At 37.1% G+C, this 16,353-nt stretch overlaps 1 protein-coding gene across 1 annotated transcript in view; it reads right to left on the bottom strand.

The window, feature by feature from the left end:
- chp (leucine rich repeat containing G protein-coupled receptor chaoptin) overlaps window positions 1-15,942 on the bottom strand; it is a 77,896-nt gene extending 61,954 nt beyond the window's left edge. The window contains exon 1 of the mRNA XM_069501470.1: window positions 15,537-15,942. The gene's annotated coding sequence lies outside the window, so the exon portion shown is untranslated. The remainder of the gene's footprint in view (window positions 1-15,536) is intronic.
- Between the last annotated feature and the right edge of the window lie 411 nt (window positions 15,943-16,353).

Raw genomic sequence — 16,353 nt, 5'->3', positions numbered from 1 at the left:
AATATGTGTCTGTAGTTTGCCAGATTTCCGTTAAAATATTCGGTTTCAAAGTTACACGGGCTCTAAGATTTACATACAAATCTTGATTGATGTCGTCCGTCCACCTAGGTGCGAGGTCATCCAGCACCTTGAGACCACAATGTCTATCGGTTTTCCAAACTATGTGCCCTGCCCGTGTAATGGTGCCACTTCACCTTCGCAACCCGTTGAGCTATGTCGGTTACTCTAGTTCTCCCATGGATCTCCTTATTTCTGATTTGATCAGATAAATGTACCTACTAAATTATCATTTAGTTGACTTGGAGAATATAAATAGAACTTATGCAATACGAGATTTTCACGAAGTTGATACGCTTCGGAATAAAATACAACGGCGTTCAAACAACAAGTGCAATATACAGTGAGTGGTTTAAATGCTGCATTCGTATGAACCGTGAATTAAAGCAAAAATGCAAACTTTACACAATAGGCACGTACTTGCTGGAGTTGAAATCGTGCAATTTGGGATATCGAGGACTTTTGAAAAACATAAAGGATCTTTATTTACTGCTTCGTTGGATCATTTTATTGGCTAACTTGATAGACTGTGGATTAGGAGGTTTTCAAGTTCGAAACCCGGATCAGGCCAAAAATTTATTGGGTTTCTCTAAAATTCTCAGTAACAGCCTCACAGTCACTTACAGACCAGCGACAAAACTATCCTAACTACACACTCGCTTCTCGTTGCTCGCACATTCATTTTCCAGTTTTTAACTCAACAGCTCGTTCCTTGCTAATCTTTGGCGATTGGATCGCCATAAGATCATTGCTGCGAAATCTAAATATATAAAAGGAAAAGGTGACTGACTGACTGACTGACTGACTGATCTATCAACGCACAGCTCAAACTACTGGATGGATCGGGCTAAAATTTGGCATGCAGATAGCTATTATGACGTAGCCATCCGCTAAGAAAGGATTTTTAAAAAGTCAACCCCAAGGGGGTGATATAGGGGTTTGAAATTTGTGTAGTCCACGCGGGCGAAGTCGCGAGCAGAACTAGTTGGTAATTAACAGTCAGGCAGATAGACCGATACTTTTTCGCATTTATTAGTATAAATAGAATAGAAGTAAGTAGTAGTTACGTAAGGGCGGCTACCTGGAGCGGGGGTTGAAGGCAGAAGTCCTTTTTGGTTACGAAAATGATTTAATTAGGACATTCGTGTCGACGTTGGGACACGAAGGCCTTTACTTAACTATATCTTATGTAAATTACAAATACTACTTATGCTAGATTAATGCTACCTTAAAACTAACTCTATCGATTTTATATCGATTTCCCCTCTACCGTTCTGTGGTCGGTTAGCACCAGAGATCACGTACAGAGGTGGCTGCAGACCTTGATGACTCTATGTGCCGGAACGTGATGAGATGGCATATTTCCACACGTAGCTGGGCTGCTAGACGACATGTTAGCTCCCCCGGCGATGCCTGGGTTTTATATAGATAGGTAAGGATAGCTGTATCCGTAACACCTCCACCCTCAGTGCGGCGACCATTGTAGTAATTTTAACGGAAATGTCGCCGGAACGTCCTCGGAGGTTTCCACCCTCAGTCTGGAGGGCTGCTGCTAGACTTCGTTCGTGAAGATGAAGCATCTGTAATGGGCTGGTCGAATCGTACCGTTGAGAGTGAAGCCGAATATTGCGGCATACTGGTAGTATTGAAGTAGTTCTTAATTCATGGATAATGGTTGAGCTGCTTTCTCTGAGCCTCCTTAGACAGAGAGATAGGCGTGGATTATCAAGTTTCATCTATCTCCTGTAACAGTAGTTGTTGTGTTCTCCGGATAAGTTGGTTTCTCAGTGAGTGATATTCCTCAGTAACTGACCTTCGGGCATTCAGCCTCAATGTAAATGAAAACCTTAGAATTGGTTGAGATAAAAATGTGCATATGGTACTATAACTTAGTAGTTATAGTACCATATGCACATTTTTATCTCAACCAATAGGTATATTAAAAGCAAAGTAGTATAATTGACAGAATGTACTAATTAATTCGAGCTAAATTGATAAAAAAATCTGAACTAAATGTAATGTAAAAAGAAACCTAAGGACTACAACTGCATGAATTCTGTAAAATGATCAGCTAAATGTCTACTCGTTATAACTAGATAGGTAACTATGACTTATTATATACCTACTTACTTTTAGAAAGAACTTTTTTAAAATTATATTATATTTTTGAATAAGGTGTAGGTAAGTACATTGAGTTATCAATGATCTAATTATTTCTACTTACTTTTGATCTGGGAATGATGTAGGTTCTGCTCAAGATTTCTTGCATATTTTCGGTTCAAGGCACGAAAATTTACAGGAAGTGAGCATTAGGTATACCTACTTTATGCTAAATTTGCTCATTATTCTATAGTCACAATGTGACACAAGTAAGAGCTTTCTTAACTTTTTCCGATTAGTGGTACACCTAGTTTTGCTATAATTTAGAAGAAATAATAAATGCTAAAATGTAAAAGGTCTATAGTAAAGAATGTATATATGTGTTGAAATAATTATCTAATTGCAAAAACTAATTATTTTAAAGATATAGTGTTATAGTTCTTGGTAAAACATAGGAATATAGTAGTCCTATCGGTTGGCTGAAACTTGATCGTGTGAAAAGACAAATTCTATATCTTTGTAATTTAATGTCTGGAAAGAATTGCACATACCTATCTAATTAATTTACTTTATTACCTGTCTTTTAAAACGTGATTTTGTAAAGGGACCGCGAATTTTCCTTCGTGTATATAAATGTATAGTATGGTTTTGGGAATTCGAGGTTTGGTTAGGAATTTTGGAAATAGGATTCTGTACCTTCGTATGCTTAGTGTTAATTTGACTTAAACTCGGTTTTTCCTGTGGCTTTGCCTGTAATTTTGATTTTTCCAAATGATTAACGGACCTAGATTTATTTAACGGGGTATCCGCGTTCGTTTCTGAAACCTTTTTATTAATAATTGTATAATCGTATTCACTTAACTTTAAATTCCATCGCGTAATACGTGGACCTAATTCTTTGAACTTGGGTAAATTTTGAAAATTAGAAATCAAATTAAACTTTTTACCAAAAAGATACGGCCTAAAGTATTTTGTGGCCCAGACTATTGCAAGAAGTTCTTTTTATTCGTAGGATATTTAGTTTCACTATCATTCAAAGTTCTGGAAGAGTATGCAATAGGCATATCGGCGCCAAGAGGGCCTTGCGTAAGCGTTGCACTTAAAGTGGTTTCTGATGCGTATGTAGTTAAATTTAATTCTTTTCCAAAATCTGTATATGCTAGGATAGGCATATTTTTAACAAGAATTTGACACTGTCTGAAACAATTGACGAATTCTGAATCAAAATTTAATTTCGCTCCTTTCTTCAAGCACGATGTTAAAGGCTTGGTTACACTTGCGAAGTCGGGTATGAATCTTCTGTAAAAGCCAAGGATGCCTAAAAATTCCTTAATCTGCTGGCGATTTTTAGGTAATGGGTAATTTAAAATATGTAAAACATAATGTGGGTTTGGTTTTATACCATCTGGAGAATACCTGTGACAGAATGGCGTTTCGCGTTTGAAAAATTCAGATTTATCTAACTGGATTTTTAAATTGAAGTTTCTAAATCGTTCGAACGAATCTCGCAAATTGAGTATGTGTTCCTGCAAGGATGTTGAAAAAATTACAATTTTGTCAAAAAGGGTTGTACAATTTGGTAGGCCTTGAAGGACACTGTCCATAAGATCTTCGGAAATTGTATATGAATTTTGTATGTCTAAAGTCGTAAAGTACAAAGACCTCCCGATTTTATCCAGAAAGTTGGTAAAATCACTCGGATTCTTTTTATCTAATTTATTAAATTGTCGGAAATCGACAGTTAAATTACCTATATTAGAAAGAAATACATCTGGAAATTCTTTACAAAGGTTAATTAAATTCATTGTCTCCTCTGCATTTAACTGTTCTATGGGCAAACGTGATATTATGAAATCGTAATTCTGCCTATCGTCAGCAACGGTGTCAATTTCATTTTCACACCGGGTCGGCACGTATTGTTGGGAATTATAATATTGGTCCGATATATTATTATACACAGGAATTTTACGTTCCGGAGTTTCCAGTGTACTGTGTAGATTTAAGTCCACCTGTGGGCAAATTTTTGAATCAGGGTGAGGTTGGCATGGGATATAAGTGCTTGAAGGGTATTGAGGTTCTGAAGGAATGTGTTTTTGGGACGTTGAGTATTTTCGTGATCTGGAAGGGAAATTCGTACCACTATAATAATTTCGCTGTGAATAAAAATAATAAGGTCTACGAGTACGCTTATGATAATTTTGAAAAAATTTAGTTCTGTTCTGTAGATGTATTATATTTAATTCTTCTTTGGCAAATTCAAGAGCAGTTTGCAGCGTGGGGGGTCTCATACACCTTACTCTTGACCCTAAAGGTTCTCTTAAACCTTTTAAGAACGTTTTAAGGGCTAACTTTTGATAGAGTGTTATTTTTACTTCGACAGTAGTTTTGACAGTTTCGTGTAGCTCTACATACGTAATAAGTGTGCAGAGTAAATTTTGAACTTTTTCGTAAAATATATGTACTGTATCTGGACCTTGAATTAAATATGATAAGTCTGTTAGCAAGGTTATTTCATCTCGGTAATCGGAAAAACTGTTAACTAATGTATCTTTAATTTTATTCCAATCATCGGAAATTCCGTAGGCTGATATAGTTCTTGCTGCAGATCCGGTAATTTTATTAAGAATTCCGCTAATCAAGGAAAGGTTTGAAAGCTCATACTCTTGACCTGGATTTAAAAATGAGCGCACTAATTGGTCGGCTAAATTAATAAATCTCGTTAAAGTATAAGAATTTCCATCAAAATTTGGTAAAAACTTAAGTGACTTATTTATTCTATCTAACAAATCTACTTGGCTAAGTTCCGTCATTTTTTAAATATTCTAAACTATCCTACCTAAAGGTATCAAATAATTAAATTACCAAAACTCAATAAAATGAAAGTATCTACTACGCGGGTGAAAATCGTAATAAAAAAAAATCGTATTAGTTATAAAATTATAGTACCCTGCGCAAAAGTTAATATAACAACCAATAAAAAGGATTTCATGTACTTACAAAACCAAAGTCGCTGGCGAGCTTCGATCCATCGATTTCCAGTATGACTCGAAGTCTTCAGCGGCAGCTCCTATGACAGCTGCTCCTCGTAGGTTCTGTAGTCCCGACAAGGAAGTTGACGGCGTTGACCTGATTTTAGGGGATGCACCACGACGACCTTGAACATCCAGGACTATCCTACCGACTGCGCCAGTTACGTAAGGGCGGCTACCTGGAGCGGGGGTTGAAGGCAGAAGTCCTTTTTGGTTACGAAAATGATTTAATTAGGACATTCGTGTCGACGTTGGGACACGAAGGCCTTTACTTAACTATATCTTATCTAAATTACAAATACTACTTATGCTAGATTAATGCTACCTTAAAACTGTATCCGTAACATAGTATAGATTAAATTATTTGTATTTCTGAAGAAAACGGGAAAATGAAAATGGAGGTTTTCCAATCGTCGTCGGGGCCTATAGAATTAGGGCGAGCCATAAAACGAAATTACCTTCTTCTGTGGACTGTGAAACAACCGAGAGACAAAGTATATTTAGATCTTTAAGCGCGATTTATTAAAACAATGCCGTAGCCCGTAACAATTTTTCGTATAATATAGGGTCATTTGTAAAAGGGTCCTAGCTGTAGAGGTCAGTGTACCTACTCATTGTACTGAGTTAGCGAATCACCCCGCGCAGGTGAGATTGCAGTTAAAGGGCATCTTGCTATAAAAAAAACTGGCGTAAAAACCTTTAAAAGGTGAGTTTTTTAGAAAAGCAGCTAAATATAATACTTAATGAGAAAAGTTTATCCAGATAATTTCTCTGAGATAAGGTTGATAAGCCTGTCAACCTACAAAAGTTCATCAAGTTGTTTGCTACAATGTTTTTAGACAAAAGTGACAACGCAATTTGATTAAGTTTAATTTGAACATTTTAAAATTGAATGATTTTTGGACTTTTGTTAAGAAAATTTTGCAGCAGTTTTCAGTTTGTATACGATTGAAAAAGTCTAGTTCAATTTCTAAAGAACATAAGTAGGTAAGTATCTAATATTCTAAATCGGTATCTAAGGAACTAGGGTAGCTGCCATACGATGCCCGTCTCTAAAACTTACCCTGTATAGATTTATATTGTTGCCTAGCAACTAAGTAGAATATAGGTTAGTGGGTGGTACTGACAAAGATGGGCCCTCTATAAAATTGTTTGAGTGTTTTACGTCAACTGAGAAGGAAGATGCGTGCTTTATTATATTATTATTTTAATGTACTCTGTAATAGGAATACATAATATTATGTAAGTAGGTACCTACTTATTTAATTTAGGTTTTCTTTCTAATTCGAAAATGATACCAAACTATAGTACTGTTATCATCAGGATAACTCTCCCTCACCAAACTTGAATCAATAATCTTGATGGCGTCATTTTTGAATCCATTCTTGGGTCCTAGGGAGTGGGAGCAACTCTGGCGAAGAAAATTTTTCGTTCACGAAACGCTGTATTTTTATCCGACTTCGCCAAAACCAAAAGGAAGATTTTGGCAGTCTATATATATGTATGTAGGTATATATGTTTGTATCTATGTGTGTTCTACAGTAGCGCCTAAATTACTGCTGTCTGAACTAGCTCTAAGGTATTTTTGCTTACGACTTGTTTGCCGAGCATATTATGTCAACAATTTATTGTTTGCAGAATTCTTAGATACCTTCCTAGGCACTTGCTATTCATTAATGTTAACAATAAAACCTGTTACTAGTTTAATATTATAACCTGTTGTAAACTCGTTAGTTTAAGTACACCATATCACCTTGGTGACATAATAGACTTGGTTTATAATAGTCTCTATCTATCTCAGAGCCATTTAACTACGTTAATAATTTATTTACTTCGAGTTCAACTACCAGGGAGACATGAGATATGAGGACTTTACGTCACAATACATGACATTACAATCGATCAGTATCTAGCGCTATATGCACTTCTATTGAGAGCAAACCACAGCTTTTGAATATCATAGTACCCAGTTTACTCTCGAGTACTTAAATTTCTGAGTTCATTAGAGTCCCATAAGACAATATTAAAAAAACCGACTGAGTCGGGCGAGCATAATAAAAGAAACTAGAAATCAAAGCGTGAAGCTCATCCGACTTCATGCATACATACATATTGTATAGAAATAAAAAATATTTTTTACTTAGTAGTGTAGTGTAGTACATATACCTACTATATTAATTCACTATGAACATTACCTACCTGAATCTTGATAACTTAGGCGGGCAGTAATCCTGCAGCATCAGGATTGAAGAGATGGATTTAGAATATTTTATGGGACTACCACGGAAACTTCCTCTGTTGATTTAAAAAAATTGCAAATCGGTCCAGAAACCTCGAAAACATCGGTGCACATAAAACGGCCCGAATTGCGAACCACGTCTTTTTTTTTTAATTTATAGACTATAACTTGGCTGCAATCAGACCTGGGTCGCAAGTGATGATGCAGCCCAAGATGGAGCGCGCTTGCCTAGAAGATGCCTATTCACTCTTGTATTGAAGGTACCCATATTATAATTGGAGGGGAAAACTGATGCTGGAAGGGTGTTCCAAATTTAGCGGTTCGAATTAGAAATGAGGAGGCAAATTGTTTCGTACGTATCCGTGGAATTTCGACTACGTACGGGTGCAGACCTTGGCGATGCCTTGCGGTACGATATTAGAAATGTGAAGGAGGAAACAGGTTGAAAAGTTCTTTGGAAGTCTGTTAATAAAAGCAGTTATTCTCAACCTACTTAGGTACTTGCGGCAACACGCACTGTTCGAAGACATTGATCTGGAAATTCGTCGGGACGACATTGTTATTATGACAAATCTAATATGGCAGATATGTTGCAATTAGACTGACTTCCTATACTCGCAGATGCAATTTCCGTTCGCTTGTTAACCTCGTTAATTGCGGCGGTGACACTCAAGGCGCCGATGTTAATTGTTACCAATTTCACCAATTCTGAGACGTGCGTTGGCGCAAGGCAGGTGCATATGCTTAGTAGTGCATGAAAGTTGGTACAGTCATCATCATCATCATCAACCAATAGACGTCCACTGCTGGACATAGGTCTCTTGTAGGGACTTGTTTGGTACAGTAGCCGGCAAGAAATATTGGAATGAGATCTCGGCTTTGTAGAGTGTTGTCTCAGCCGAGTGGCTGAGACAACGCTCTACGAAACCGCTATCTCTTTCTAAAGGTCGATGTACTATATTTCTTGCCAGCTATTGTACTCTAAGATTCACATTAAAAAACCGGCCAAGTGCGAGTCAGAATCGCGTACCGAGCGTTCCGTCCTACAGTCGTATTTTTTTGTCATTTTGCAACGATAAATCAAAAACTATTATGGATGAAAATAAATAAAAATCTGTTTTAATAATATACATATATTGTACAGGTAAAGTCCTTTCATATGATATCCCACTTGGTATCTTACTTTGAAAGTTGAAATTTGTTGATGAACACATTTTAATTTTCTTTTAATTCACGGTTTTCGGATTTTTCCCTTTACGTGTGCTATAAGACCTACACCTACCTGCAAAATTTCATAATTCTAAGTCAACAGGAAGTACCCCTATAGGTTTTTTTACAGACAGACAACGAAGTGATCCTATAAGGGATCCTTTTTTCCTTTTCAGGTTCCGTACCTGTCTGTACGTACGGAATCCGTAGCCTAAAAATTAAAATATTACACTCATTCATTAAGTACACTACGTTATTTTTGATGTTTTAAAAAGTAACACTTTAACTTCAAAAATAACATAGGTACCTAGTCAATGTAAATCAGAGTTTTCCGAAGCGACCCAAGCAAAATATCTGTCTGCCTCAGTTACTCCAAACTTTTCAAAGGCTTTAACTGAGTTGAGATATCGTGGCAAAGTTTAAGACGTTGGCCGTTGTATGAACCGGCTACAAAGTAGGCACCTACGAGATACAATGTGCTTGTTTATTAGATGCTATTCGTAAATGTTTAATGTGTTAAGAAAAATACATAAAATCAGAACATCGAGCGAGAGTAGGTATAGTTCGCGACAGATGAAGATGGCTATTGGGGTATAAGGCGGGGGACGCCCCGCACTCCCGCACGTCACCCGCGCTCGCCCGCATCGGGTTAGCGTGGAGGCTGTACGTAGGTACGTATAACCCACCATACCTCCCATGTCCACACAAACCTCGCGGTTATATGGGCCGAAACGCGGGAGGGCGCCCGTTCGGTCTGACTCGCTCGGTGGCTCTTTCCCGGGGCGCCTTTTTGACTTCCTACAAATTCTTTCTATCCTTTCCTTGTCGCTAATTAGTCTTTCTCCCCTTTCTGGGGCAAACGTGCACAAAACGCAGATCCCCGCGTGCCCCGCGGTCCAGATCCTTCCTCAAACACCCACTGGTCCACGATCACGGTCCGAGCTGTTCCGCCTCTTGTGCCAGTGGTGCGCAAACTCCCGTAGCTTGCCGAAGTTATAAGTAGGTATAGGTGAGTAGGCACTACTTACCTCGGTTATTTTGTGGTAAGGTAAATGACGGAAAAACCCAGAAAACTAAGCAAATACCTACCTACCTGCGCCAATGCAGTAAGTAGGTAGGTATACTAGCTAGTGATTGTTAGGTCACGTATTGATTGTAGACATTTTTTGCGATGCGTTTACCATTCACGACCGCGACTCATAGCTAACCTAACGTACCTACTTGTACGTGATTGAGGTCAAATTTTATTGTACGGTTTCTATGACTCTTTGTTACACTGTACAGTTCTTTGTGTAGATGCATTAAAATGTAGTGACTAGTAAATTATAGTACCTACTTACATAATACTAAATGATGCCCGCAACTTCCTACCTACTACGTGAGGATTTAGGATTTTAACCGAGTCCGGTGGAAACTCATTGATTTCCCGGAATAAAAAGTAGCTGAGCTACGTCAGTTTCCGGAATGCAAGTTATCTCTACTTACCTTATTACCTTAATTATTATACCTTACCAAATTTTGTCAAACTCAGTTAAACGGATGTCAGAGTGTCAGAGAGATAGACAGGCATTTATAATCCAACTAAATATAGTAGCTATGGATTACGTATGATTTACGAATCAAGTAGGTACCTTTAGGTTTTTAGTTAGTTTTTAGCTTGGTCCTAGGTAGCAATTTTTTTAGAAACAGTTTTTCTAAATTCTCAAATCTTTACCCTTAAACTTCTTTTGCATGCAAAAATGCACACAGTCTGTTTAGTCACAGAATATAGAATAGTAACTAACGTGTTTAGTAACCAATAAAAATCTAATTTCAATACAAACGTCACTCAAATGCAAGTTCAATGGGAGAACAAAATATGGTAGGTACCTACCACCACTCCCACCATCCACGCACCATCGGTTGTACGATGTCAACATAACATTACGCAATAAGGCCTCGACCAGATCTCTAAAACACACCTCCATTACTTTCAACCTTATTCCTAAGCTTTTAAGTTCAATGTTACTTGTCTATTATAAATAGTATAATGTTATTGTAAAATCAATTTTATACCAACACATCTAAAGTTCAATGTTCCTTGACAGTTTTAAATACATAATAGCACCTTAAAAGCCTTAATGAAAGTTGAAATAAGCTTTGCGTGTTATATGATAAAGTTTATTCTTCTTTAGCAAAGTAAGTAAGTCAAATGCTAAGTATTGGTGCTAATAGTGATTGCGAAATAGGTGCGTATGAGAATTCTTATGGCAGGTTTTTCGTTGTTGTTGCGAATGGATTTCAAGCTTAGTAATCGGAAATTAAAATTATATTATTGATTTTTGTTAATTATATATTTTATATTTACTAAGTATAGTACGTGATAGGTCGAGATGGCAATCGAGCTAGGCATGCCCCGCACACCCGCACTACCCCCGCGCTAACCCGGTGCGGGATACCGCTAGTGACGTGCGGGCGTGTGCGGCGTCCCCCCACCTCATACCCCGATTGCTTTCTCGACCTGTCGCGTACTATAGATACGTAGATGATGCCCGCGACTTTGTCCGCGTAAGTTTCAGTTTTTGAAAAATTCCGTAGAAACTCTTTGAATTCACGGGATAAAAAGTAGCCTATATTCGTTTCCTGGATGCACGCTATTACTCAATAATACCTGCGACTTCTTCGGTGTGTATTTGGGTTTTTTAAATCCCGTAGGAACTCTCTGATTTTCCTGGACAAAAAAAAGGTATCCTGTCTTTCTAGTTTCTTCGGAATTCAAGCTTTCTCTGTACCAAATTTCGTCAAATCGATTAAAAAGCTGGGCCGTGAAAAACTAGCATACAGACAGACAGAAAATACACTTTCGCAAAAAATATTTTACTATTATTATGTGCAATAGGATGGGGGCCCAGAATTCCAGAAGTGATGTTACAAATATTATAAGGGTCAGAGTAGGTACTTATATAGGTAGACGGAGTAACTGATATTGATAAGTATTCGGGTAATACCGGGAAGACACACATGCCTTACCGCATTTTTTTTAAATTCAGTACGATACCGAAAGGACTCATTATTAGTAGGTGTAGATAATACATGAATCAATACTTGTGTATTTATTTGTTAAAAAATAGCATTAGTCATACTCTTATTGGTAGAGTCATTTTGTTCTACTAGGTATGTATAGATTTCCTAGTGGTTTTCCTTGACGTTATTTAAAAATACATGTAGCTAGGATGGTATAATGTTTTTTTTTTTGTTATTTAAAACACTTTTTTTAACAGAAAACATTTCCTACGTTCGTGTTCGACAACGATAACAGAAAGACTTACAAAAATATAAATTTCTTTCTTAAATTTTACAGATGTAATGAGGTTACATATATTATGTTCCAACTAGCTTAATATGCTCGCGTCGTCGCGAGTCCGCGTGGACTACAACCCTTCAAAATTTCAAACCCCTATTTCACCCCATTAGGGGTTGAATTTTCAAAAATCCTTTCTTAGCGGATGCCTACGTCATAATAGCTATCTGCATGCTAAATTTTTAGCTCGATCCGTCCAGTAGTTTGAGATGTGCGTTGATAGATCAGTCAGTCATCTTTTCCTTTTATAAATTCAAGATATGGGTGTAGACTGAATACCTTGGCGATGCCTTGCGGTAGAAAGATGAAGGAGGAAACAGGTTGAAAAGTTCTTGGGCACACACTCTGAAATTTATTCTTATATTAGTAAGAAAAAGATGCTAATACTTTAGTAACAGTGAGTAAAAGCTCAAACCCTCAAGCTCCATAAGCAACGGTGACACAATTCGATAACCGGATGGATGGCCATGAATTTGTAGCTAAGCTAAGCATGTTGTTGTTATGATGGTATATTCTAATGCCATTCTTTGGACAGCCTTGAAATCCAGGTAGGCATAAGTGTTAATTAAGTTATTGACTTATGAGTCAGTCTACAAATATGCAAGATTACTTACCTATACAAAATAACTTACCTAGTTACTAAGTCTTAGAGCTAGCGCACATCACGGTAAATTTCCGTACGTTTTTTTCCTTTCAAAAATCTGTGAAGTATAGAACTATATAGAAACGCGCGCACTGCGGAATTATTTCCGCACAGGATTTCCATAGGTTTAAATTCAAATTTACGGATTTTAAAACGCACAGCAACTCGCCGCACCGTGGTGCGCGCTACTAAATCTACATAGGACTACCTATGTAATTATTTCGTTATGTACAAACATATATTATACTTATAGTTAGGGAGGCGAGGTAGCTAAATGGCGTAATTCAACGGCGCCGTCGAGACCTATCAAAATCGAAAGATAAAATAATTTCGAAAAGAAAAGCTCGTATGGTAAAAACCATTTTAGCGGTGGGTTTGGCGTGTACGGTTTTTCAAAAATGTTTAAAAAAACAGTTACTTGGGCATTATGTGGGGGTAGGCATATAAAGTAGTCAAAAATGCAAAAAAAAAAAATTTACTCGAGCGCGTCAGATTTTCGGAAGGGGTGTTGAGTAGGCCCCAAGGAAGCTCCCTTTAAAAAAACTGACGATTTCGGCGCGACGATAAGTTACGATGAATTTTTGAAAATGCAAAAAAAAAAGTTTTTTCGAAATACTCGAGCGCGTCAGATTTTCATAGGGGAGGTTTATCTCGGTATCCTGAAAGCATATTTTCTTAATCTGACAAAAATGTTGGTGGGTTCTCTTAATCTGACCGAAAAAGGTTTTTTGGTTTCTTTTTTTTCCTTTCTTTCTCCTTGATAAAACGGGGATAAAGCGATAGATACAACCAACGTAAATGTAGATGAAATGTAGTACAAATTGTATTATTTATTGTATAAAAAAATGAAATGATATAAAAATAGTATTATAATTGTATTGTTATGTATGACCTTTACATTTTTGCTCAATACAATTCATCGTCTTCTGCTTCAAGTCAAAAAGTTTTAACTTTGGACAAAAATGTAAAGAGACCTTTTTTGTGTAAAATATAATTACCTTTTTTGTTTATTTAAACTTTTTTTTGGTAAAATGTATCGTTCGCGACTTATATGCCGCAACGCGTTTTTCGGAAGACGAAATGGCTCCTCCACACTTCCGGTCATGCGGAAACCGGCAGATTTTGTATTTTTAGTAAATTTTAGATTATATTCTTCAAAATAAAAAAATAAAAAATCGCGCTCGAGAATGCCGGATTAACGTTTTTTTTTTACAAGTTCGCGACCCTATAACACGGCGGCGTCAAGGACTTATCGTCAGATTAGTTAAATTTAGTCTTAAAACACAAAAATCAACCCCCAATATCTTAATCTGACGCGCTCGAGTATTTCAGACTATCGAACTTTTTTTACTAATCTGATCGTCTATCCTAGGCGCGCGTCACTACATATAGAGCTAAATACTTTACAAGGTTGTTCTATTAGGTCTAAGGTATCTCTCATATCTTAAACTGCCACGCTCAAGTATTACCGAAAATTCCCCTATTCGCCTCCCTAACTATTATGTAGGTACTTACATAATTTATTTTTAAAAGAATGAAAATTTTTACTCTATATTCTCATATTGTAATTTTGCATCAAAGAAGAACACTATGAAAAATATCGACCGAAATTTCACCCAGAATAAAATTGGACTTAATATTATATATGTCGGATATAGTACGTACCTACCTAGGTAGTAGGTGTCTATTCTATAATTTTTTCTTCTTACATAATATTACAAATAGTACCTAGGTAGCATTGGCGTGCACAGGGTACGAAGGCAGGGTAGGCATTCATCTTCTTCTTTACATATAAAAATGAATCGCTGAATGTGTTGCTGATCGCAAATCTCGCTGACACAGCTGAAACAGCTGAAACAGCTGAACTGATTTCGCTAATTCTTTTTTTATAGTATTACTTGAAGTACGACGATGGTTCTTACGGAGAGAAAAATTAAAAAAAAACCTGAAAGACTGTTAGGTGGTAGGTACGAAGTTTGCTGGGGCAGCTAGTTAGATATAGATATTTATTGACAGATCATAATGAAGAATGAGCACTGAGCTATTTTTACTAAAGTAAGAAGTGCTTTTATGCCTCTGTGACTTGCACGCAACTTCTAGGTATAACAGGTAGGTATTGTCTAACAATCTTAGCATTGTCAGTAAGTACGAACGTAAATTCTAGTGTGATTCATTGTTCGATTCGTCCTTGTACGTCTGTGACAGTCCTGAAGGGACTTGTTCAACTCGTTAACTACCTATAGTAAGAATAGAATAGAACACGTACATGTACATCTAGAATTGTACTTAGGTGAAGTACCTATAGCACGCGACAGGTCGAGATGTCAATCGGGGTAATAGGGCCCCGTACACCCACACGGCACCCGCGCTGTCCTGCACCGGGTTAGCGCGGGGGCTGTGCGGGTTTGCGGGGCGTCCCCACCCCCACTACCATCTCGTATTAGTGATGTGCAGATGTGCAGGGCGTCCCCCCGCCTCATACCCCGATTGCCATCTCGACCTGTCCCGTACTATACCTACATGTATAGCTGTCTGTCTACAAGTAATGCCAATTACGGTGGTAGGTATGCTATGACATTACGAAAAAAATTAGGTACGAAATGTACCTAATTTTTTTCCTAATGTCCTAATATGCGATTTTCTATGAAATAATACAGATTTTTTAGAAATGTCCAGCAAACTTTCACTTTTGAAGCAACGTGATTTTTGTTGCGAAAGAAATCTTTATGTATTATCTCGCCTAACAAAACGTCTCTTAATTACTTATTCACTTATGTATAGGTACATAGGTAGTTAGCTCAATTAAATATTAATAAGTAATACCTAACTAACAAGCGAACACAATGAATCACCAAATCAATGAAAGGTTTTTTACTAATTATTTAAGTTTATTTTTTAATGTTTCTGAAAAACACAAACCTTTTTATCCGAAACGTAAACAAAAACGAGACGGGAACAAAGCAGCACTAGGGATGATTATTGAACCAAAATGCACCAACCGCCCCTGAACTTGTTACTTGACGTCATCCGTTGCTATAGCAATCCCGGGAAAAGTCAAGCATCCACTTCCAACTAATTTCATTAAAAAAAACTTAGAACTTTTAACTTTTTATTAATTAAAAAAACACTGTTACATACGAGATCCGGACATAAAAAGCACCTTAACTGTGTTGCGAAAAAAAAAATTTGCGTTCGAAATTCGGATTTGTATTTAAAGGCGTGTACAGACGCGCGTCTATGCGGCGGCACGAGGCTCACTACGTAAATGTCAGCGCAATCGGCACATGTGCGGGGCGAGGTAACGCGACGTCCACATTGCTACTGATTTTCCGACGACTGAGGCGGCTGTTGACGTAATTAAGTCATTATGCAATTATCGGCTGACGATCAGTGAATGTTCTTAATTTGATTAACTCATAAACTTGGTTTTTAACGAACTTCGATAGAGTCGATTGTAGGTATCCATATTCTAAATTAATTTAAAAAAATGTATAGCTAATCACAAATTTTCATAGGTACCTAAGTAATTAGAAGATACCTATGAAAGAAAAAGCTCACATTTGAAATAATAAATGAGTAAAGTCATGCATCATAATAATCTCATGATACAATAAAAAGCCTCACTCACTGACTAACTCATCAATGCCCAGCTCAAACCCTTGGACTAGAAAGCTAAAATTTTGCACTAAGGTTTCCATTATTATTTAGACAAAAAAATGAGGCTTGATTTTTCCCA

Source organism: Maniola hyperantus, chromosome 10 (genome assembly GCF_902806685.2).
Source record: "Maniola hyperantus chromosome 10, iAphHyp1.2, whole genome shotgun sequence".
NCBI classification, from domain to species: Eukaryota; Metazoa; Arthropoda; class Insecta; order Lepidoptera; family Nymphalidae; genus Maniola; species Maniola hyperantus.
The sequence above is the reverse complement of the archived record's forward strand: the minus strand, read 5'-3'. Positions and strand labels throughout refer to the sequence as shown.